The sequence below is a fragment of the Osmerus eperlanus genome, chromosome 14 (assembly GCF_963692335.1).
Source record: "Osmerus eperlanus chromosome 14, fOsmEpe2.1, whole genome shotgun sequence".
NCBI lineage: Eukaryota > Metazoa > Chordata > Actinopteri > Osmeriformes > Osmeridae > Osmerus > Osmerus eperlanus.
In genome coordinates, this window is record NC_085031.1 from 17,872,445 (window position 1) to 17,897,448 (window position 25,004).

The window sequence follows — 25,004 nt, forward strand, 5'->3', positions numbered from 1 at the left end:
AGCGAGCCAGCAGGGTGGGACTGGCCGAGGCAGAACCTTTCCTTCACTCCCTGCCTCTTTTCTTCAGAGGAGAAGTCTATCAGTAATTAAAATAATAAAGTAGAGTCACGGCACTCTGAAAAAACCAACATGAATAAATATAAATGTACATTCAGAGAGAGAAACTGCATCTCAGAAGTACTCTGATGTGTAATCCTAACCTCTCTAAGAACTGAACGTCAGGCTGGAAGTCACAATCATGACTGGAGCCAGGAAGTCACAATCATGACTGGAGCCATTTACCTCTCCTCTGCCCTCTTCTCTCTCCTCCCTCCTTCTCCTGTCCTGTCTCCCCTCTCCTCCTCCTCCCTCCTGTCCTATCTCCCCTCTCCTCCTCCTCCTCTCATCCTCCTGTCCTCTCCTCTTCCTCCTCCTTGTCCTCTCCTGTCCTCTCCTCCTCCTTCTCCTCCTCCCGTCCCGTCCTCTCCTCTTCCCCTCTCCTCCTCCTCCTCTCTCCTCCTGTCCTCTCCTCTTCCTCCTCCTTGTCCTCTCCTGTCCTCTCCTCCTCCTTCTCCCTCCTCCCGTCCCGTCCTCCTCCTCTTCCCCTCTCCTCCTCTCTCCTCCTGTCCTCTCCTCTTCCTCCTCCTTGTCCTCTCCTGTCCTCTCCTCCTTCTCCCTCCTCCTGTCCTCTCCTCCTTCTCCCTCCTCCTGTCCTCTTCTCTCCCCTTTCCTCCTCGCTCTTCTCCTCCCCTTTCCCCTCCCCTTCTCCTCCATTCCACACCATGCTCAAGCAGTCGTACTCTTTATCTCAACGCTACAAATACGACCCTTAACATTCTTTCAAATTCGCCCATCTCTAAGAGTGTCGCCACGGTGACAGACTGCGCCTGCCGGAAGGCAACGGAGCGTTTAGAAAGTTAAGTGACGTCCTCGGAAGCGGCCACCGGCCAGGAGAGCAGATTCGGGGGAGCGCAAAGTTTTAATTGGACGATAATCCTGTCAGGGCAAGTCTTACAAGCGGCGGTGGTCTGGAACGTGCTGGATGTCAGGAGCGACCGAGGCTGGGAGGTACGAATAAAGCTTGAATAGTGTTTCGATTATAAACTGTGACTGTGTGAGTTCTGAGCTGTCTTACAGAACCACACAATATACACACTTTCAATTCCTTAACTGTTTGAAAGTTGAGAAGTTCAGACACAGACTGGACAACTAAGCACTCAGCAGTGTAGAGAGGGAGCTGAGAGTACAGAGAGAGAGGAGAGAGGAGGAGAGGGGAGTAGGAGAGGAGAGAGGAGGAGGAGAGGAGACAGGAGGAAGGGAGGAGAGGAGGTGAGGAGAGTGGAGGAGAGAGGAGGAGGAGAGGAGACAGGAGGAGAGGGAGGAGAGGAGGAGAGGAAAGAGGAGAAGATGTGAGGGGGAGGAGGGGGGAGGGGAGGAGAGAAGAGGAGAGGGAGGAAAGGGGGGAGGGGAGGAGAGAGGAGGAAAAGAGAAGAGAGGAGAGGGTGACAGATGGAGAGAGGGATCGGAGGGGTGACCTCCTCCTCACTTGTCAGGAGCAGATTAACCCCTGTCTCCACCCCTGCTGCCACACTTCCCTCACATCCAATCAGAACGCTCCATCCTCTCCTCCAGGGGCCTCTTAAGGAAATGACTTCCCCAGGCGATTGCTGTGTGGTACCCTCTCCTCCCCTCCTCCCACCTCACCATGCTCAGTACCCTCTCCTCCCCTCCTCCCACCTCACCATGCTTGGTACTTCCTAGAGACACATCCAGAGTTGGCGTTGGCAGTGTTTCTCTCTCTCTGTACTTAAAGCTGTTTCATGGCAGCAGGGATGGTGTCCAGGCTGGAATCAAACACTCTGTACAGCCATCAAACACTCTGTACAGCCATCAAACACTCTGTACAGCCGCCAGCCTCTTTAACTCTGCCGCTCGTCAAGGCCGGCTCAATGGCAACCAGCTGCAGGACACCAGCAGAACAGTGTTCTGGTGGTGTAACCACGGAACACGCTAGAGCACGCTAGAGGGGGTCGACACTAACTCTGCTGCTGTAGAGACCAGACACCCACTAACTCTGCTGCTGTAGAGACCAGACACCCACTAACTCTGCTGCTGTAGAGACCAGACACCCACTAACTCTGCTGCTGTAGAGACCAGACACCCACTAACTCTGCTGCTGTAGAGACCAGACACCCACTAACTCTGCTGCTGTAGAGACCAGACACCCACTAACTCTGCTGCTGTAGAGACCAGACACCCACTAACTCTGCTGCTGTAGAGACCAGACACCCACTAACTCTGCTGCTGTAGAGACCAGACACCCACTAACTCTGCTGCTGTAGAGACCAGACACCCACTAACTCTGCTGCTGTAGAGACCAGACACCCACTAACTCTGCTGCTGTAGAGACCAGACACCCACTAACTCTGCTGCTGTAGAGACCAGACACCCACTAACTCTGCTGCTGTAGAGACCAGACACCCACTAACTCTGCTGCTGTAGAGACCAGACACCCACTAACTCTGCTGCTGTAGAGACCAGACACCCACTAACTCTGCTGCTGTAGAGAGTGTGTGTGTGTGTATAGGTGAGTGTATGTGTGTAGGTGAGTTTGTGAGGGTGTGTGTGAGGCATCACTCACCAGGACCGGTCAGAGGGCCACTGTCTTTGTCATTGGATGTTCCGTGAGACGCAGACTCACACACCAACGTGCACTGTGGGAGGGGGCAGGAAACAAAGCTATTAAAAGAAGAGTGTCTACAGACTGTTCCTCTCCTGAAGAGTATGTCTGCTGTATGAACAACATTTGGACGTGTCTGAGAACTACTTCCTGTAGAACACCTCCACTGTTCCTGTCAGAGAGCGAGAAGATGGACTCTCTCTTACTCAGCATGCAGGCAATCACACACACACATGTAGCTGCTTCTACAGTGGAACCAGAACAATCTGTTTAGCATGTAGCATGTTGTTCCCTGTTGACGACACAAACTGTATCTGAACCAGACAGCAGTTTGGTGAGTCACCCAGACGACACAGGAGAGGCAGGGGAGGCATGAGAGGCATGAGAGGCAGGAGAGGCAGAGTACGTACTACTTTGTTCCTGGTGTGAAGACACCCCATGTGGAGGACGATGGGATAGTCCGGAATTCAACAGCATTCTCAGGGCTAGACATCTGTGCTCTGTCTGTCTGTCTGTCTCTGTCTGTCTCTGTCTGTCTCTGTCTGTCTCTGTCTGTCTCTGTCTGTCTCTCTCTCTCTCTCCCTCTCCTACCCTCTATCTCTCAGAGGAGGTAGAGTCTGTCAGAAGGGATTTACAGGAGGCAGGATGTGGGCGGAACCTACTGGAGAGATCTTACATTCAGACCAACCAGGTGGTTAAGACAAGCTTAAACCCTCCCACCGAGAATGGAGGGTAAAGAGAGAGAGATAGGGAAGAGAGAGAGAGATGGAGACAGAGTGAGAGGGAAGAGAGAGAGAGATGGAGACAGAGTGAGAGGGAAGAGAGAGAGAGATGGAGACAGAGTGAGAGGGAAGAGAGAGAGAGATGGAGACAGAGTGAGAGGGAAGAGAGAGAGAGATGGAGACAGAGTGAGAGGGAAGAGAGAGAGAGATGGAGACAGAGAGAGAGATGGAGAGAGAGAAGGGGATAAAGAGGGAGGGAGGAGGGAGAGACAAAAAAGGAGGAGATTGAGGCACACTGACACACTCCAGCTAATTCTTTAAGTCTCTCCCACAACGCAAGTGCGCATGCACACACACACACACACTCACAGAGCCTGTAAGGGCTTGGGAGGCTTGATGAATCTTACTGGGTCACTTGAACAGTGACAGAATAATCCTGTCAGCATTAGTTTAGCTATCTGAACCAGAGAGACTCTCTGTCTCCTTCTCTCTCTTTCTATCTTCCACTCACTGACACACACATTCTCACCCTTTAATACCTTCTCTCACATTCTCTGTAGTTCAGCCGACTTCCCCCCCACCCTCTCCCCCCACCCTCTCCCCCCACCCTCTCCCACCACCCTCTCCCACCACCCTCTCCCTCCACCCTCTCCCCCCACCCTCTCCCTCCACCCTCTCCCACCACCCTCTCCCTCCACCCTCTCCCCCCACCCTCTCCCTCCACCCTCTCCCTCCACCCTCTCTGTCAGGGGTTTAGCGTTGCTGTACAGGACACCTAACCAACTCCATCCCTTGCCTTCCTTCATCTTTCCTCCAATCCCTCCCTCCCTCCCCACTCCTTACCTTCTGCCCCTTCATGTCAGCAGTGATGTGTTCCATGTCTCCCTCCTCCATCTCTCCCATCTTCAGATGGGTCACCACCACCGCCCCTGCCACAGACACACCATCAGACGACCTGGGGGGAGAGTGGGCGAACACAGGAGGATGAGAGGAGGAAAGAGTAATAGGTAAAGAGAGAGAGAGAAAGATAGATAGGTAAAGAGAGAGATAGGTAAAGAGAGAGAGTGATAGGTAAAGAGAGAGAGAGAAAGATAGATAGGTAAAGAGATAGATAGGTAAAGAGAGAGAGTGATAGGTAAAGAGAGAGAGAGATAGGTAAAGAGAGAGAGTGATAGGTAAAGAGAGAGAGATAGGTAAAGATAGAGAGACATAGGTAAAGAGAGAGAGAGATAGGTAAAGAGAGAGAGTGATAGGTAAAGAGAGAGAGAGATAGGTAAAGAGAGAGAGAGAGAGATAGGTAAAGAGAGAGAGATATGTAAAGAGAGAGAGAGTGTGTGTGGATGTGTGTGTGTGTGTGAGGGCAACACAGGCTACATGCACCAGCTCAAAAGTCTCGAAGTGTGTAGCTACGCGTACACAGACTGCAGAGGCGCACTAACGATGATTGGCTGGATGGGAGAGAGAGAGAGGAGTTACAGAGAATTGGGATTTCCGGCTAAATGATCGCATCTGCCAAACAAGCACACTGTGTTCACCCTTATCTGCTGGAGAGAGTTAGGGTTAGTTAAGGTTAGTTAGGGTTAGTTAGGGTTAGGGTTATACATGTTCACAAGCCTGGTCGCTCTTCTGTCTCTGTTTCTAGTTATATATAACTAGAAATATAATATGTATATCTAACAAATACATTCTTCCAACTCAGCTCCTCAATTTCACTGGTTTTTCTCAAACGTGTCTGTCAGACGCAACATAAAGTTCCATCTTTCTTCATAGCCAGGTTGCTAACTGTAGATAATAGATAATAGATATAGCTACCTAGCTATATTGGGGAAGATGCAAAAAATATTGTTTTGTTTCCCAAACCACAGCAACTACTTCTGTGAGGTTTTCCTGTGCTACAAGCAAACAAACCACCATTTTGCGGGATTGCGCTGCATAGTGCGAAAATATTCAGAGGCTAGACAACAAGGCCGCACAACTCTAAATTGTGAGCACATCTCTGCGTGACACATGTTGTGCACTGCATGACATTAAGAAGCCAGACCCGCAGAAGCATGAACCAGGCTTTAGTGTTTGTGAGTATGTGTGTGTGCTGAGTGAACAGGATGGAGGATGGAGTACAGGAGAGGGGGATGGAAGTGATCAAATGACCCTGACAACACCCTGACAACACACAGTAGCTGGTCCTATCAGCTGTTCTCCAGACTGGGGGAGGGGCCTGCTGTTTTTCTCCAGACTGGGGGAGGGGCCTGCTGTGGGGATTATGGGAAATCGCTCATTCACAGGAAGAGAGCTGGGCGTCGCCCTCCTCCAGACACACCTGAACGCTCTCAGCAACCAGATCATTATGGGATGGAGCAGTACCAGTCAAAACCTCTCCTGGGAGACTGACTCCACTGAGAGAGGGAGAGAGGAAGGAGAGAGGGCTGTGGAAAGGGAGAGAGGGGTGGAGCGAGGGAGAGAGGGATGAAGAGAGGGGTGTGGAGAGGGAGAGAAGGGTGGAGAGAGAGACAGAGAGAGACAGATATAGAGAATGTCACCCTGACTTTGAGCCAACAGTCTCAGAGGGATTGTGATGGAGGATAAAAAGATTAACATCCTTGCATTTAACCTGGCTATTCAGTCTTCAACCTCTGGAGGATCCACAGTTACAAACACCTACTCCTAGGATTGCTTTCCTCTTCGTCCACTAATGAAATGTCCTTCTTCATGCAGACAGGGCTTCCATGTGCTGCCAGGTAATTCACTCATGTCTTTCAGGACTAGATGTGTGACGGCACACATGGAGGAATTCACATACAGCTCTGTCCTACAAGCTGGACACCTGTTCAGATACACACACACACACACACTGAATACACTACACTCACACACATACACACATGCTGAATACACCACACACAAACGTATACGTGTCCTTCGGGGGAAGTTTAGTTTGTGTGTCATCAGGCCGTGTGTGAACAGTCAACCTTTTTTTTTCTCTGAGGAGAAAGAAATCTCCCCCTCTCCCTCCCCCTCCATCTCCCTCCATCTCTCTCCCCCTCCATCTCCCTCCCCCTCCATCTCCCTCTATTTCTCTCTCCCTCCCCCTCCATCTCCCTCCCCCTCCACCTCCCTCCATCTCTCTCTCCCTCCCCCTCCATCTCCCTCCCCCTCCATCTCCCTCCCCCTCCATCTCTCTCTCCCTCCCCCTCCATCTCCCTCTCTCCCTCCCCCTCCATCTCTCTCTCTCCCTCCCCCTCCATATCCCCCTCCTCCCTCTGTTTCTTCCTGCTGCCCCCCTCCCCCTCCCCCACCTCATCCACTCTCTCTGTCTGTCAGAGTTGGCTGAGGGAATCGTCTGCAGATTTCTTTTCGCCTGTGAGCCCGTTCTTCCTAAAATCTAATTGGCCGGCGGCCCTGTGTGACAACACTTAATCAGGGAGCTTTGTGAAAGTGACAAAAATAATGTGCTCAAAGCGCCCGTCGTGAATTTGGCATGATTTAAGAAACAATTAGTCATCAAAAGGAAGTGCTTTGAGTTTCAAGGGGGAGGACTTCCCTCTGTGTATCAAACACACAGCACATATCTGGAGGGAGTGTTTTAAAGACGTGACACACAGAGGGAGGTGTGTGCTTGTGAGAAACATGGATGTTCCTCTCCTTCCATCTGACATCCCGAACAGCCCAGATCCCCAGATCAAGTCAGGGAGTCAGGTGGCTGAGTGATTAGGAAATTGGGCTAGTAATCAGAAGGTTGCCGGTTCGATTCCCCGCCGTGCAAAATGACGTGTCCTTGGGCAAGGCACTTCACCCTACTTGCCTCGGGGGAATGTCCCTGTACTTACTGTAAGTCGCTCTGGATAAGAGCGTCTGCTAAATGACTAAATGTAAAAGTGGCGGTGAACGAGTTTTAAGTGTATTAAATATGGCACAGCAGAATACCTGCATTTATTCCTCCCAGAAATACCTGCTTCTCCCTTCCACCAGAAGCACTTTCCATCCATAACTGTGATGGAAACAGAAGCACAAGAAGAGCATGGGAAACAGACCTCCAGAGGGAATCAATACTTACTACTTTAACTGTGTAATCTAAGATTTCAGATGCTGGGAATGAGAGGCATCACGTTTAAACCTGACATTAATGTACTCAAAATTACATGAGTTTCTGTTTAAGTTTTCTTCCTAATGTCACAGGGTCCAGTCTGCCTGATCAGGGAGTCAGTCTGCCTGATCAGGGAGTCTGACTCATATAGATCCTCTGGGACAACCGCTCAAGTCCAATCACTAGACACAAATCCGCTAACCCCCTAACCCTCGATACCCCCATACAGCCCTATACCCCTAGTCCCATACCCCCATACCCCCTAACCCTCCATACCCCCATACCCCCTAACCCTCCATACCCCTATACCCCTAGTCCCATACCCCCATACCCCCTAACCCTCCATACCCCCATACCCCCTAACCCTCCATACCCCTAGTCCCATACCCCCATACCCCCTAATCCTCCATACCTCTATACCCCTAGTCCCATACCCCTATACCCCCTGTCCCATACCCCAGCCAGTAGTGTCTCTAGTACCCTGCTCACTGTGGAGTATTTGGGACACCATACAACAACACCAGAGGACTATCATTGCGAGGGCTTGGTAAGAAGGTGTTAAACACTGTAGCACCTAGAAGAATGTGAAGGCTGTATGTGTGACACGCAGAGCTGAGAGGCCACAGTGTGATACAGCAGGAAGTTTGAGATGGCTAGCAGATCAAACAGGAAATGAAACAGGAAATAACAAACTCAGTTAAGAAAAGATAGTGAAACGTGTGTCTTCTTTCTGCCACAGACAGAGAGAGACACAGAATGATAGAAAAATAGTGACAGAAAGAGAGAGGGAGAGAAAGAGAGATAGACAGAGATAGAGAGAAAGAGAGGGAGAGAAAGAGAGAGAGGGAGTCTGGAAGGGGAGGACAAGCAATTGTCTCCAGTCTTCAGTGGTCCTCTTCCATAACCCCATGGGGTGGTATAAATTCAACAAAAACCTTCAAAGTCTTTGTGCCCCTGAGACAGAGAAAAGACCCCGACAGCTAGCTAGACGAGCCTGGCAAAGCACCATCAGCTCACCCCTGTAAGAGGCCTAACGAAAGCTTTAGCCCAGGGAGGCTAAAAATACACAGAACAAAGAGCTGATAAAGAAGAGGAGGAACAGTCTGCTTGGAGCTTATGGCTGTTTTTCAACTAAAGCAAGTCCTGTAGGACATCTACTGTACACCATGCCTGGCCAGGGGATTGTTCACACACACACACAGGAAGTAGGGTTGCCAACTTCCTGTGAGGGGGGGGTTACTACTGCTAGCTAACACTAACTCAGCAACGCCAGCTAACTCAGCAACGCCAGCTAACTCAGCAACGCCAGCTAACTCAGCAACGCCAGCTAACTCAGCAACGCCATCTAACTCAGCAACGCCATCTAACTCAGCAACACCAGCTAACTCAGCAACGCCAGCTAACTCAGCAACGCCAGCTAACTCAGCACCGCCAGCTAACTCAGCACCGCCAGCTAACTCAGCAACGCCATCTAACTCAGCAACGCCATCTAACTCAGCAACACCAGCTAACTCAGCAACGCCAGCTAACTCAGCAACGCCAGCTAACTCAGCACCGCCAGCTAACTCAGCAACGCCAGCTAACTCAGCAACGCCAGCTAACTCAGCAACGCCATCTAACTCAGCAACGCCATCTAACTCAGCAACGCCATCTAACTCAGCAACACCAGCTAACTCAGCAACACCAGCTAACTCAGCAACGCCAGCTAACTCAGCAACGCCAGCTAACTCAGCAATACTAGCTAACACTGAAACGCTGGCTAAAGCTGCCAGCCCCATAAGCCAGAGGAAGTCTAGCTGTGGATTCTTGACCTAAATAAAGTTGGACAAGACAGCTAAATATAGCCAGGGAAGTTCTGCCCTGCCTGCCTAGCACAGGGACAGATGTTGTTATATGTATGACGGAAACATGCAGGGAGAGGGGCAGAGAGGCATGGAGGCAGGCCAGCATCCACTGCAGTTGGTTAGTAGCCTGACATTATCAACATTCTATAGTGACTGACTGATCGCGTTGTCCCCAGTCAAAAGTATAAACACACAGAGACATCATAAACATTCAATGTTCAAATTGGATTGGCCTCCCTGCTTCTTAATTTAGAACCCACATGTCCCTGTGTGTGTGTGTGTGTGTGTGTATATTTGTGCACATGTATATGTTGGTGTGTTTATGTTTGTGTGTATGTGTGTGTATGTGTGTATATGTGTGTGTGTGTGTGTGTGAAGGTGTGTATATGTTTGTGTGTAGGTGTGTGTGTGTATATTAGGGCTGCAACAACGAATCGATAAAATCTGATTATTAAAAGAGTTGGCAACGAATTTCATTATCGATTCGTTGTATCGCGCGACTATTATGCCACTCAATAAGTGGCAATAAGTCGTAGGAGGGGAGGTAGAGGAAAGGCCATCGGAGAGACCCGTACCGTTGTTCTGAAACACATGGCGGAAGCAGAGAAATCTGTATGACCCAAGTCATCCAAGTTGAGGGAGCATTTCACACTAAACTAGAGAGGGGAAATTGTAGGGTGTGCTCCTGTATTTTTGTATACATCCATGTATACGTCCTTCGACTGGTTAGCTGCTGCGATGCCCACACAACCGAAGTCTAGTAGTTAGCTAGCTCTACAATTTACCGGGACAAGGTCTGAATCTAGGAGCAAAATGAAGCACAGCTGTCAACTGCAGGTGGCAACGCTAGTGCTAAATAAGAATGTAGTTGGTCGGCTCCATGACGCCGAACTTTCCTAGACTTTTAGCTACGGTACTAATGCTGAAGGCTCGCTGATAGAGCTGTCTGTCTTACTAGAACGGCGTATCTATGCGTCGTTGCTAACGTGTGCTGACGGTGAGTCAGGCTAGCACTGAGGTTCCTTCTGCCACACAAGGAACTTTTCGCCACAAAAACTTAATTTCAGCCTAAAAGACGAACATTTTGACACAGATGTTGTCTATGTAGTCCAAATATTGAGGGGTCCTTAGGGGTGGGAAAATAATAATAATAAATATATATGAGAGAGAACAATGGTTGTGCTCGCCGAAGGGTTGAGCCCAATTTTCATCCGATTCATCGATTAATCGGAAAAAGAATCGACAGATTAATCGATTATTAAAATAATTGTTAGTTGCAGCCCTAGTGTATATGTGTGTGTGTAGGTGTGTGCATGTGTAGGTGTGTGTGTGTAGGTGTGTATATGTTTGTGTGTGTGTGTGTGACCCTGCTCTGTATCAGCCTGGGGAGCAGAATGACTGAGAGATAGTGAATTCTGAGACGTGATTATGTTTCTTTAATAGTGTGATCACACTGACAACACAAGCCTTCCCCCGCTGCAAAACAGATGATGGGTTTAACAAAAACAGATGGGTTAGTGCTCCAGAAGCAGACACACACAGTCACACACACACACAGTCACACACACACACAGACCCACAAACACACAGTCACACAAACAGTCACCCCCACAGCTACCTGAGGTTGATGTCAACTGGTTGTGACAAGTGTAGCTGGTTCTGGGAGCCAATGAGAAGCCGGCTAATCTGTCTGCTCAGTCTATACGATAGAGACAGACTCTATAGTTTAACTGTTTATTGTTCTCAGAATTTCCCTGCTCTGCAGAGTACCTGCTCCTCTACACCTCCCTGAGTCTGCTCCTCGACACCTCCCTGAGTCTGCTCCTCTACACCTCCCTGCTCCTCTACACCTCCCTGCTCCTCTACACCTCCCTGCTCCTCTACACCTCCCTGCTCCTCTACACCTCCCTGCTCCTTTACACCTCCCTGAGTCTGCTCCTCTACACCTCCCTGCTCCTCTACACCTCCCTGAGTCTGCTCCTCTACACCTCCCTGAGTCTGCTCCTCGACACCTCCCTGAGTCTGCTCCTCTACACCTCCCTGCTCCTCTACACCTCCCTGCTCCTCTACACCTCCCTGCTCCTCGACACCTCCCTGCTCCTCGACACCTCCCTGCTCCTCTACACCTCCCTGCTCCTCGACACCTCCCTGCTCCTCTACACCTCCCTGCTCCTCTACACCTCCCTGCTCCTCTACACCTCCCTGCTCCTCTACACCTCCCTGCTCCTTTACACCTCCCTGCTCCTTTACACCTCCCTGAGCTCCGATCGATTTTCAACTCTGTGAAAAGTGACACTGTTTCACCGTTCCACTGTCTCGACTGACTCTGTGCAAAACCAATTATAATTTGTGACGCGTTGCTGAGGCAACAGCATGGGAGGGGTGCGGAGACCTGACCTCAGAGAGGCTGAGACCTGACCTCAGATAGGCTGCGTCGGAGACCTGACCTCAGAGAGGCTGCGTCGGAGACCTGACCTCAGAGAGGCTGCGTCGGAGACCTGACCTCAGAGAGGCTGCGTCGGAGACCTGACCTCAGAGAGGCTGCGTCGGAGACCTGACCTCAGAGAGGCTGCGTCGGAGACCTGACCTCAGAGAGGCTGCGTCGGAGACCTGACCTCAGAGAGGCTGCGTCGGAGACCTGACCTCAGAGAGGCTGCGTCGGAGACCTGACCTCAGAGAGGCTGCGTCGGAGACCTGACCTCAGAGAGGCTGCGTCGGAGACCTGACCTCAGAGAGGCTGCGTCGGAGACCTGACCTCAGAGAGGCTGCGTCGGCAGGCACACGCACACACACATCCTCCAGCACACACACACACGCACCCTCCAGCACTCTCTCCCCTAACACTACTCTGCATGTCTTCCCTATTCAACACGTCTACAACAGAAACAACACTAACAGAAGTACAGACATTCATTTGTTTATTGTAATTAGTCCTTGTTCCCCTAACCCTAACCCCTAACCTAACCCCTAACCCCTAACCCTAACCCTAACCTAACCTAACCTAACCCTAACCCTTATTCATGAGTGCTGCTTTGTGTGCTTGTCTGCCTTAAATCTGCAGGACACACACTGACCACACAGCTGTCACTGCAGAGAGGAACAGCTGTGTGGTCAGTGTCTGCCTGCAGGACACACACTGACCACACAGCTGTCACTGCAGAGAGGAACAGCTGTGTGGTCAGTGTCTGCCTGCAGGACACACACTGACCACACAGCTGTCACTGCAGAGAGGAACAGCTGTGTGGTCAGTGTCTGCCTGCAGGACACACACTGACCACACAGCTGTCACTGCAGAGAGGAACAGCTGTGTGGTCAGTGTCTGCCTGCAGGACACACACTGACCACACAGCTGTCACTGCAGAGAGGAACAGCTGTGTGGTCAGTGTCTGCCTGCAGGACACACACTGACCACACAGCTGTCACTGCAGAGAGGAACAGCTGTGTGGTCAGTGTGTGCCTGCAGGACACACACTGACCACACAGCTGTCACTGCAGAGAGGAACAGCTGCGTGGTCAGTGTCTGCCTGCAGGACACACACTGACCACACAGCTGTCACTGCAGAGAGGAACAGCTGCGTGGTCAGTGTCTGCCTGCAGGACACACACTGACCACACAGCTGTCACTGCAGAGAGGAACAGCTCAATTCTGCAGATCTTCATAGCATCTGACATACATGGACAGTTAAGGTGTGTTTAATATATACCCTCCCCCTTCCCAGGTGCACAGGGAAGACTACAAAGACCCAGTCTGGGGTGGGGGGGGGTCACGTGACAGCATGCAGCAGAGTTCTGAGGCTGGGTCAGGAAACTGTGAGACACACACACACCTGTATATATATATATTCGGTATGTGTGTATATTTGGTTCACCTGTATATACACACAATTATCGTTTGCCATTATCATCATACCTGAAAACACAGAACTGGGTCACAGGGAGAGTTGCTCGTTTAGTAGAGAGATGGAGAGAGATGGTGAGAGAAGGAGGGGAGAGAGGGAGGGAGTTTCTCCAACTATTTTCTCTAAAGGTTATGTTGCATCAGGGTGCATCTAAGTAGAATAACTAATCCTACAAAAGTCTACTGTATGTGAAAAAGAACTTGTGTGAAGAAAATGTGAGGAAAAAAAAGACTAAATGTAAGAACTTCAACAAATTACTTAATTTAACTTGATTCACAATAGTTATTTTAGTTATTTTATTATTATAGACCTGCCATCAACATGCTGGGTGTATGTGTGTGTAATATCAGTATATCTCAGCAAGCAAGACTTTTCTAGAAAGTCTCCACTCTTTGTAGGAAACTCAATAATCCTTGAGAGGATTCCAAGTGGTTATCATTGTCATTATCCATGTTAGTCTAAAGATTCAGAATGATGTTGCAGGCGTTAGAACACATGAACAGGTTTGACAAACAGATCTCTTTTGTAATCCCAGTCAGACAGTGCACAGCTGCTTCTCACATCAGCTGCTGTAGCTGAGGTCACATCAGCTGCTGTAGCTGAGGTTACATCAGCTGCTGTAGCTGAGGTTACAGACGGGCTCTGCATGTAGCTATAGCTGAACACGGGGACACACACACACACACACATACACACCCACACACACATACACACACACACATCCACACCCACACACACATCCACACACATTCACGCACATATCCACACACACATCCACACACACACACACATCCACACACACACACACATCCACACACACACACACATCCACACACACACACACAGATCCACACACACACACACATCCACACACACACACACATCCACACACATTTGTGCCAACTGTACAGGAAAATGGTTTTTGAATAACACTAACACACTTTACTACACACACACACATACACACGCTCACACAGACTCACACACACACTCACACAGACTCACACACAGACTCACACACACCACCTGGGTTCCACAGTGAACCCTGACAGTCCCACTTTGAGCACCAACCTTTGTTGGCCAATAAAAACCACTGCCGAGAAAGAGGGTTAGAGAAAGAGGGTTAGAGAAAGAGGGTTAGAGAAAGAGGGTTAGAGAAAGAGGGTTAGAGAAAGAGGGTTAGAGAAAGAGGGTTAGAGAAAGAGGGTTAGAGAAAGAGGGTTAGAGAAAGAGGGTTAGAGAAAGAGGGTTAGAGAAAGAGGGTTAGAGAAAGAGGGTTAGAGAAAGAGGGTTAGAGAAAGAGGGTTAGAGAAAGAGGGTTAGAGAAAGAGGGTTAGAGAAAGAGGGTTAGGGTTAGAGAAAGAGGGTTAGAGAAAGAGGGTTAGAGAAAGAGGGTTAGGGTTAGGGTTAGAGAAAGAGGGTTAGAGAAAGAGGGTTAGGGTTAGGGTTAGAGAAAGAGGGTTAGAGAAAGAGGGTTAGGGTTAGAGAAAGAGGGTTAGAGAAAGAGGGTTAGAGAAAGAGGGTTAGGGTTAGGGTTAGAGAAAGAGGAGGCTGAGGTGAGAGGAGGAAGTTGACAGTGAGAAACAGGATGTGTCCTTACCGCAGGTTGAGAGTAAGCTGTTGGTGGGTCACCAGCTCCCCCAGGCAGAAGGTGGCGCTGCCCAGGAAGACGCTCTGAGGAACACAGCACAGCAGGGGGGTTAGTGTGCAGCTACATTGGGATCACTTGATTCGGTTCACCGGCAGGCACAAAGCTAATTGCTGCTAATTCAGCAATAGCTGAAGTGCAAACTGTGGTGTAAATCAACCGCACCTAACTGTCTCACTCGTGTTTACTCCCATTACCCTGATGGCCACCTCTAACATTCTGCCTAGTAACAATTACAAACAAATATTTTTAGAAATAATCAAATGCATGTTTTTTTTTATCAATGCTTTTCAAAGCATGTAATTGGTCAACCATTTATAGTTGGTTCACACAGGTATAGGAATGTAAATAAATAGCCAATATTAATCTCTAGTATCATACAGTCCTGGTCTCTCCTACAGTGCATCAGTGCTGGTCTCTCCTAAAGTGCATCAGTGCTGGTGTCTGGTCTCTCCTACAGTGCATCAGTGCTGGTGGCTGGTCTCTCCTACAGTGCGTCAATGCTGGTCTCTCCTACAGTGCATCAGTGCTGGTCTCTCCTACAGTGCATCAGTGCTGGTCTCTCCTACAGTGCATCAGTGCTGGTGGCTGGTCTCTCCTACAGTGCATCAATGCTGGTCTCTCCTACAGTTTATCAGTGCTGGTGGCTGGTCTTCCTACAGTGCATCAATGCTGGTCTTCCTACAGTGCATCAATGCTGGTCTCTCCTACAGTGCATCAGTGCTGCTGGCTGGTCTCTCCTACAGTCCATCAGTACTAGTCTCTCCTACAGTGCACATACCATCACACATGAACACACAGACTGCATGTGGGCACGCACACTCAGCTCACTCCTAACCCTAACCCTAGACACACAGGCATGATGTGAACACACAGGCATGATGTGAACACACAGGCATGATGTGAACACAGGCATGATGTGAACACACAGGCATGATGTGAACACAGGCAGGATGTGAACACACAGGCATGATGTGAACACACAGGCATGATGTGAACACAGGCATGATGTGAACACACAGGCATGATGTAAACACAGGCATGATGTGAACACACAGGCATGATGTGAACACAGGCATGATGTGAACACACAGGCATGATGTGAACACAGGCATGATGTGAACACACAGGCATGATGTGAACACACAGGCATGATGTGAACACAGGCATGATGTGAACACACAGGCATGATGTGAACACAGGCATGATGTGAACACACAGGCATGATGTGAACACACAGGCATGATGTGAACACAGGCATGATGTGAACACACAGGCATGATGTGAACACACAGGCATGATGTGAACACACAGGCATGATGTGAACACACAGGCATGATGTGAACACAGGCATGATGTGAACACACAGGCATGATGTGAACACAGGCATGATGTGAACACACAGGCATGATGTGAACACAGGCATGATGTGAACACACAGGCATGATGTGAACACACAGGCATGATGTGAACACAGGCATGATGTGAACACACAGGCATGATGTGAACACACAGGCATGATGTGAACACAGGCATGATGTGAACAGTGGGTGTCAGTGCAGAAAAACTGGGTCAGGGAAAGGAACCAGCCCATCAATAACAGAGGGAAGGACACACACACACATTCACACACACTCCCACACATTCACACACACCCTCACATACACACACACACCATGCCAAGGGCATGTACATGGCTGTTTTCTACGAGGCCCCTCCTACAGAGAGTAATTAAACAGCCCCACAACATTCAGACCCACACTTCTGTTAGATTACACACACACAGCTCTGAAGACTCACACACACACAGACACACATACACACAGACAAGCACACACAGACACACAGACAAGCACACACAGACACACATACACACAGACAAGCACACACACACAGCTCTGAAGACTCGCACACACAGACACACATACACACAGACAGGCACACACAGACAGCTCTGAAGACTTATACACGCACACATAGGCAAACACACACACAGGCACACACACATAGGCACACACACACAGGCACACACACACACTAACAAATTAACACAAGCACACACACACCTGCAGGAACACATACACTGCGTTTCATATTGAGATTCCGTCCTCAGCTCAGTGTTGCTCTACTGTCTGGCCTTTGATGTCTGCTCTCCGTTTCAGCAGTGTTGACACCTGTGTGTGTGTGTGTGTGTGTGTGTGTGTGTGTGCGCGTGTGCCTGTGTGTGCGTGTGCTCTCTGCTCTTGTTGTCCTCTTGTACAGCAGAGTGTCCGAGGAGAGGAGTAGAGAGCACACACCACACCACACACACACAGGTGTCAACACTACTGACACGGAGAGCAGACATCAAAGGCCAGACAGAGGGCGACCGTCAAGCAACGGTGCCTCATTGAAATCTGCGCTCAACTCTTACTCAATCACAGGTGAGTGAAATACAATTTACTATGCATTGCTAATTAAAGAAAAGTTTTTGTTGCCTAGTGTGAAATGTTGTTGCATATGCAAGTGTTTTAGTCGCATTGTAGAGGGTAGACCACACACACACACAGCTTGACCTGAACCAGCAGACAACACACCAGCAACGTTCAACCGTGCAGTACCAGGAACAGTTCTGGGCTGCGTTTCCTGAAAGTGTCGTAAGCCTAAGTTGATCGTAGAATCCATCAACGAATCTTAGTTTTACGGGCCGTTCCCAAAGACACAGTAGCTAAAGTTTCTCTTGAAAATTCATGGCTCTTGAAAGCATATAGATTAGCCTACTCCTTACAAGCATGTTTGGGAAATGCACGTAAGAAATATTGATGGTTTCGTTATTTTGCTCGATCGTTGCTACGATCCATCATTATCGGGAAACGCAGCCCTGTTCTGCTCTGAGATGCAGTACCAGCAACAGTCCTGTTCTGCTCTGAGATGCAGTACCAGCAACAGCCCTGTTATGCTCTGAGATGCAGTACCAGCAACAGTCCTGTTCTGCTCTGAGATGCAGTACCAGCAACCCTGTGGTGTGGGGGGTTTGAGCTGTCAGCACCTGCCTGGTCGTCGGTCTGCCAACGCTGGACCTGGTCGCCAACCGGAAACCAGTCTCCATGACGGGCAACAGCGAGTTTCCCGGTCCCTTCCCACATCTACCAAGTTGAACAATCAATTTTGGTGTTTCAACACCCATTGACACTTCCCTGCTGTATGACTATGTTAAGCCTGTGTTCTGCTCCTCTCTCCCGCCAACCGTCTCTGGAGGAGGGGATCCCTCACCGAATTGCTCCTCCCAAGGTTTCTTCCATTTTTTCTCCTCCAGTGAGTTTTTCTTGGAGTTTTTCCTTGTCTTCCTCGAGGGTTTAGGTTGGTTAACAGGCAGTTCTATGGGCGTATGTGAAGCCCTCTGTGACATGCTTGCGTGTAAAAAGGGCTATACAAATACATTTTGATTTGGAGTCCTGTTCTGCTCTGAGATGCAGTACCAGCAACAGTCCTGTTCTGCTCTGAGATTCAGTACCAGCACACCGGGGGATGACATCACAGACAGGTCATCGGTGCGGTATCGTCAAGTGTTCCTGTGATGACGTCATGCCCTGTTGCCATGGAGATGGTCACATGGCCTGGGTCAAGGGTCATGTGACTAAGCAGGAACCAGGGCGGGTGGTCTCTTACCTCAGGGGCTGTGCTTCCATGCCAATTGCAGCTGTCATCTGTTCCCATTGAGATGGGTGACAGCATGGGTCACATGACCTTCCACTCAGAACCAAAACAACCTGAGATCCTCTTTCTCCTCTAGATCCTCACCAATGCCTCTCTCTCTAGATCCTTTCTCACTGCTCCCTCCCCTCTCCCCTCTCCCCTCTCCCCTCTCCTCTCTCCTCTCTCCTCTCTCCTCTCTCTCCTCTCTCCTCTCCCCTCTCCTCTCTCCCCTCTCCTCTCTCCCCTCTCCACTCTCCCCTCTCCTCTCTCCCCTCTCCTCTCTCCCCTCTCCTCTCCTCTCTCCCCTCTCTCCTCTCCTCTCCCCTCTCCTCTCTCTCCTCTCCCCTCTCCTCTCTCCCCTCTCCTCTCTCCTCTCTCCCCTCTCCTCTCTCCTCTCTCCCCACTCCTCTCTCCCCTCTCCTCTCTCTCCTCTCCCCTCTCCTCTCTCTCCCCCCTCTCCCCTCCTCTCTCCCCTCTCCCCTCCTCTCTCCCCTCTCCTCTCTCTCCTCTCCTCTCCTCTCTCCTCTCCTCTCTCTCCTCTCCTCTCTCCCCTCTCCTCTCTCTCCCCTCTCTCCTCTCTCCCCTCTCCTTTCCCCTCTCTCCTTTCCCCTCTCTCCTCTCTCCCTCTCCTCTCTCCCTCTCCTCTCTCGTCTCTCCTCTCTCTGTCTGTCTTCAGATTGCTTCAGACACAATAGTCGTTTTCTTTCTGTCACTTTCTCTTTCTATCTTTCTCCCTAGCCACCTGCCTCCCTGCCCCCACCTGTCGCCCCGCCCCCTCATACTCCCCCCCAACCCTCCAGTATCAGATATAAAAGGGCATCCTGTCTCCTGACCTTTTCTCTCAATAATTTCCTACCAGAGTGTTTTCCTGTGCCACCACACACACAGACACACACACACACCAACGCAACTGTAGATCTATATACAGGACAGGAGGATGGTCAGTACTGTAGATCTACAGTACCAGTCAAAAGTGGGAAAATGTGTCAGCATTTTTTACTGGTACTGTATATACAGGAAGATGGTCAGTACTGTAGATCTTCTCTGTCTGTATCTCTCTCTCACACACACACAAACACTTATACACGGACACACACACACATATTTATAGACAGACACACACACATTTATTCATACATTTACATTTAGTCATTTAGCAGACGCTCTTATCCAGAGGGATTTACAGTAAGTTCAGGGACATTCCCCCCGAAGCAAGTAGGGTGAAGTGCCTTGCCCAAGGACACAACGTCATTTGCATGGCCGGGGAATCAAATTATTTATAAAGATTACATAGATTTAAAAGCATTTTTTTGTGCTGCTCGTTTACAACTGAAAATACGAGTGAAGTGTAGAATTAAATATGATGTCTTCTCATTTCCCCTGCAATAGGCAGCCTCATAGCTGAATCAAAACGAATACATTTGGCAGACCGGTGTAAAAATTGACCTAATCTCTATGATTTAAACGTCCTTTTAAGTTTTCCCTTCTCGTGATATTTTCAGGCATTTAGCCTACTCATATTACATTCATTCATTAATAAAGAACCCCCTTTGAAGATTATTCTACGACGTTACCGGCAGTAGAAGATGGAATCGTGATTCAAACAGTACCATCTGCTAACTGAAAATATGCCCCCCAAAACGTAAATAAGCTTGACATTTATTTAGTGGAAAATTGCTCATTCATAAAAAGCTCACTGGTAGCGATCAGTCAGTAACAACGCAAAATGCGATATAGCCCTATGTGGAGAAGCTGCCCCGGTAAATTGTACTACTACAGTACAGTACTAGACTACTGCTGTGTTCGTCTTGGTAGCGATTGCGTTGGTTGAATTCGATTTAACGTTCCGTTGTACGGTTTAGGCTGAAATTAATTATTTTCATGAACAGATTGACAAAGTTTAGGCTGTGGCAATGAAGTTCAGGTTAGTAGTCAGATAGTTTCACCTATTGAAAGATTTTTAATTTAAGTAAGGGGAGTGCCGAACATGTTCTGTCGCCGTTTGACTTCCTAAACAGCTGTGTACAGTAGATGTTTGTGTAGTGTGTCTCGCGTAGGCTACAGCGTTGCAATGAGCAACACTGGTTTGAAACCACAGGGAATTATAATTTCACCAACAAATCGTTTACTTGTAATGTAATGTCATAATAAATCCTACAACGAAAATGTATTTGTGAGGAATGTTTATTTTAACGATTGAAAACAGATGCATCATAGACCACTGTAGTATGTGTTGCCCGGGCAACAGAGGCTAATGTCATGCTAATGCTTCAGTGAAATAGTAGACTACCGTTTCCGAAAGTAGATGTGGGCCTACTTCCTTAATAATATCAGCTAATATTGTACATTACATTTCACAATTGTGTTTCACATCACAAAGTAAAATGAGTAGACGAAGCTAGACGACAAAACTTTTGACACCTAGGTTGGCTATGTAGGCCAAATATTGACTGAGTTTTAGGGGGGCAAAAAGAAATTAAAAAAATAATAATAATATATATGTGAGAGAACAAAGGTTGTGCCCTTGCCGAAGGCAAAGCACACCCAATAACATGGGTTCAAATGAGCGTAGAGATCCCTTCTTTAGCATCTATGTTCATCCTTCAGATAAACAGTCCCAGAGGAGGGGAGAGGGATGAGGAGAGATGGATGAGAGGAGAGAGGGATGAGAGAAGAGGAGAGATGGATTAGGGGAGAGATGGATGAGGGGAGAGATGGGGAGAGGGATGGAGGAGAGATGGATGAAAGGAGAGATGGATGAGAGAGAGGGTTGAGAGGAGAAATGTAAGGATGAGGGGAGAGATGGATGAGGGGAGAGATGGATGAGAGGAGAGAGGGATGAGAGGAGAGAGGGATGAGAGGAGATGGATGAGGGGAGAGATGGATGAGAGGAGAGATGGATGAGGAGGAGAGAGGGATGAGGGGAGATGGATGAGGGGAGAGATGGATGAGAGGAGAGAGGGATGAGAGGAGATGGATGAGAGGAGAGATGGATGAGGAGGAGAGAGGGATGAGGGGAGAGAGAGATGAGGGGAGAGAGGGATGAGGAGGAGGAGATGAAGGAGAAAAGAGGCCAAGGAGAGAATAAAGGAAAGACAAATGATGCTCTTCCACCATCAGGAAGGATTGATTCTGATCATCTCACTTCATTCACTCTCTCTTCCTCTCTCCCTCCCTCCCTCCCTCTCTCTCTCCCTACCCCCCTCTCTCTCTCCCTACCCTCCCTCTCTCTCTCTCCTTCCCTTCCCTCCCTCTTTACCAATCTCTCCCTACCCTCCCTCTCAACTCTCTACTTCTCTCTCCTTCCCTTCCCTCCCTCTTTACCAATCTCTCCCTACCCTCCCTCTCAACTCTCTACTTCTCTCTCCTTTCTCCCTCTCCCTCCCTCCCTGTCTCTCTCTCTATTATCTCAGTTGCAGGTTAAACTTCTGATCTACTCCTTCCTATGCTGCCCTTCCTTATCAAATGTATGGTTCCTGACTCGCCATGAGCACACACACACACACACACCTCACATATCCACCTCTCTCACACACACACACACACACTCAGCCATCCTCCACACACACAAATCCACTTCACACACACCCACCTCACACACACATCCACCTCACACACACCCACCTCACACACACATCCACCTCACACACAGACACATACCATACACACACACACCCACCTCACACACACATCCACCTCACACACAGACACATACCACACACACACACACACAGCTGAGAGAGGAGGAGCATCCTTCTAAACATACTAATTACATTCAGAGATGCTGACAGTTGAGGTGTTACTAGTCCACACACACACACACACACTCACTCAAAAACTACTGACACACACACACAACATCAACATGGCAGTTCATTCGGACTGTAACACACACATCAGGAGTGATCCAGTCAACACAGGGAAGCTGCATCTATCGCTGTGTTCACTAACTCAGACACAGGAACACACACACACACCCCACCCACCCAGCCTCACACACACACATGAACCACCCAGCAACACACACACACACACACACACACACAGCAAGAGAAAGCCTGCTTACCGTTCGTTGCAGTCCTTTCCGGAAAAAGAGCGATCGTGTGACACAGAGAGTCAACAGGGAGGAAGAGAGAGAGAGGAGAGAGAGCGAGAGAGAGAGAGAATGAGGGAGAGAGGAGGAGAGAGAATGAGGGAGAGAGGAGGAGAGAGGAGGAGAGAGCTGTGTGTCTTTAAGCTCAGAGTCACAGTCTCTTCAGCCTGGCGCGCTCTCTCTCTGGTGCAGCGGGCGAGCACACACACGCACACACAGACAGACAGAGCGCAACGCAGCAGTACTGGAGGGAGGGGGAGGAGGGGAGGGAGGATGGAGGAGAGGGAGAGGGGAGAGACAGAGAGAGAGACATAGAGAGAGACAGACAGATAGAGGGAGAGAAGGAAGGAGGAGAAAGAGAGAGGAGGGGTCACACCTCTGGTCTTCATGACTCACGAAGCCTGTGGTGGAGAAGAACTACTGTGTGTGTGTGTGTGTGAGTGTGTGGGTGTGTGTGTGTGAGAGAGTGGGTGTGAGTGTGTGTGTGTGTGTGTGTGTGTGTGTGTGTGAGAGAGTGGGTGTGAGTGTGTGTGTGTGTGTGTGTGTGTGTGTGTGAGTGTGTGAGTGTGTGTGTGAGAGTGTGGGTGTGAGTGTGTGTGTGGGTGTGAGTGTGTGTGTGAGAGTGTGTGTGTGAGTGTGTGGGTGTGAGTGTGTGTGTGAGAGAGTGGGTGTGTGTGTGTGTGTGTGTGTGTGGGTGTGAGTGTGTGTGTGAGAGTGTGGGTGTGAGTGTGTGTGTGTGTGTGTGTGTGTGTGTGTGTGTGTGGGTGTGTGGGTGTGTGTGTGAGAGAGTGTGTGTGTGTGTGTGAGTGTGTGGGTGTGTGTGTGTGAGAGAGTGTTTGTGTGTGTGTGTACAAACCAACAGTGTCTATTTCTGTACAGACAGCTTACACACACTCCGTCTCTGTTTTCTCCCTCTCTGCAGTAACACACACACTCACACACTCACACACTCACTCACACACACTCACACACTCACACATGTACCTACCCCTCACAAGCCCATCCAGCAACATAGGACCTTAACACACACACACTCACTCACTCACACACACACACACATGTACCTACCCCTCACAACCCCATCCAGCTCCACACACGCACACACACACACACACACACAATGCTGTCAGTGAGCCTGTGGCTAATCTCAGGCAAGGCCAAGTTTAACTGAACCCACACTGAAGAGAAATATGAGACTAGACACTCCCCATCTTATTAACCCCCACTGGTAGACACACACACACACACATCAAGCACCACACACACATACTAACACATACATAATAAAATATTCAAATAATAATTTCTTAATGCAACTTTGATGTCCATGCTTCTAGAAAGTGCAACACAGAGAGGGAAAGATAAGACATAATGACACAATTAAAGCACACACACACTTTAGCGGTCTCAACAACATACGTATATAAGGCCATGATTTATATTGATGAATATTTCTGTAATTCCACCGTTGCTTTGGTAATATGGTAAGGTAATATAAGAAGGTAATATGAACAATTGATGTTTTCATGCCAATAAAGCCCTTTGAACTGAACTGACAACTAGTGTTTGAGAGAGACAGAGACAAAGAAAGAGAGACAGAGAGAGAGACAGACAGAGAGAGAGAGACAGAGAGAGACAGACAGTGTTTAAGAGAGAGAGAGAGAGACAGACAGACAGTGTTTGAGAGAGAGATAGAGAGAGAGAGACAGAGAGAGAGAGACAGAGAGAGACAGACAGACAGTGTTTGAGAGAGAGAGATAGAGAGAGAGACAGAGACAGAGAGACAGACACAGAGAGAGAGAGAGAGAGAGAGAGAGAGAGAGAGAGAGAGAGAGAGAGAGAGAGAGAGAGAGAGAGAGATGAGGGGAAACAGCTACCTACAGCTTTATACAGTATGCTGAGAAAAGGAGACAACTTCTTTGATCCTTTCCACTGCAGTTAGGAAACACGTCCACTATGTTTGAGATCTGTCTGGAGGTTAGAGAGACCAGGAGAGAGAGACCAGGAGAGAGAGACCAGGAGAGAGACCAGGAGAGAGAGACCAGGAGAGAAAGACCAGAAGAGAAAGAGAGACCAGGAGAGAGAGAGACCAGGAGTGAGAGAGACCAGGAGAGAGAGACCAGGAGAGATAGACCAGGAGAGACAGAGACCAGGAGAGAGAGAGACCAGGAGAGAGAGACCAGGAGAGACAGAGACCAGGAGAGAGAGAGACCAGGAGAGAGAGAGACCAGAAGAGAGAGACCAGGAGAGACAGAGACCAGGAGAGACAGAGACCAGGAGAGACAGAGACCAGGAGAGAAAGAGACCAGGAGAGAGAGAGAACAGGAGAGAGAGACCAGGAGAGATAGACCAGGAGAGACAGAGACCAGGAGAGAGAGAGACC

At 49.2% G+C, this 25,004-nt stretch overlaps 1 long non-coding RNA gene across 1 annotated transcript; it reads right to left on the reverse strand.

Moving 5' to 3' along the window:
* Positions 1–2,620: 2,620 nt before the first annotated feature.
* On the reverse strand, positions 2,621–22,844 carry LOC134033900 (uncharacterized). Its single transcript, XR_009932179.1, has 4 exons — positions 22,595–22,844; positions 14,806–14,879; positions 4,225–4,336; positions 2,621–2,693 (listed from the first exon to the last, which is right to left on the reverse strand). It is a non-coding gene; the product is annotated as an uncharacterized LOC134033900 (long non-coding RNA).
* Positions 22,845–25,004: the final 2,160 nt, after the last annotated feature.